This window comes from Orycteropus afer, unplaced genomic scaffold (assembly GCF_000298275.1).
Source record: "Orycteropus afer afer isolate SDZICR_OR568_19922 unplaced genomic scaffold, OryAfe1.0 scaffold00021, whole genome shotgun sequence".
In the NCBI taxonomy this organism is placed as follows: domain Eukaryota; kingdom Metazoa; phylum Chordata; class Mammalia; order Tubulidentata; family Orycteropodidae; genus Orycteropus; species Orycteropus afer.
This window is the reverse complement of record NW_006921608.1, coordinates 4,367,832-4,368,850: the sequence shown is the minus strand read 5'-3', so window position 1 is coordinate 4,368,850 and position 1,019 is coordinate 4,367,832. Positions and strand designations below refer to the sequence as shown.

Genomic DNA, 1,019 nt, shown 5'->3' with positions numbered 1-1,019 from the left:
ACCAGAAGAAAGGAAATAATACAGATTCAAGCAGAAATCAATGAAACAAAAAGAAAGACAATAGAAAAAAATCAACAAGACTAGAAGTTGGCTTTTTGAAAAGATCAATAAAATTGACAAACCACTGGCAAATTTAACAAAGGAAAAGAGAGAGAGAATAAAAATAACATGAATAACAAATGAAATGGGTGACATTACAACAGAACCAACTGAAACAAAAAGGATATCAGGATCCTATGAACAATTGTACTGCAACAAATTTGAAAATATGGAAGAAATGGACAGATTTCTAGAAACACACCACTTACTAAAACTTAAAACAGCCTGATGTGAAAAAGTTGAACAGACCCATAACAAAAGGAGAAATTGAACAGATCATCAAAAAATTACCAACTAAAAAAAGGTCCTGGCCCAGATGGTTTCACTGGAAAATTCTACTAAACATTCAGAGAAGAACTGACACCAATACTACTCAAACTATTCCAAAACATAGAAAAGGATGGAACCCTTCCTAACTCATTTTATGAAGCAAACAAAACCTTGATACCAAAACCAGGCAAAGATATCACTCAAAAGGAAAACTACAGACCAATATCCCTCATGAACAGAGATGCAAAAATCTTCAACTAAATCCTAGCCAATACACTCCAACAACATATCAAGAAAATCATTATCACCAAATGGGGTTCATATCAGGTGTGCAGGAATGGTTCAACATTAGAAAAACAATAAACATCATCCACCACATAAATAAAGTAGAAGTACCACATGATCATATCAATTGATGCAGAAAAGGCATTTGATAAAATTCAACACTGATTCCTGATCAAAACTCTCAGCAAAATGAGAATAGAAGGGACATTCCTCAACATAATAAAGGGCATCTATGCAAAACCAACAGCCAACAATATACTCAATGGAGAGAGACTGAAACCATTCCTCTTGCAAACAGGAACCAGACAAGGATGTCCTCTATCACCACTTCTATTCAACATTGTACTGGAAGTCCTAGCCAGGGC

The 1,019-nt window shown here is 34.7% G+C and overlaps 1 protein-coding gene across 1 annotated transcript in view; it reads right to left on the bottom strand.

Annotated features, from left to right (window-relative positions):
* ANGPT1 (angiopoietin 1) overlaps nt 1–1,019 on the bottom strand; it is a 381,437-nt gene that overhangs the window by 192,807 nt on the left and 187,611 nt on the right. The window lies entirely within an intron of this gene.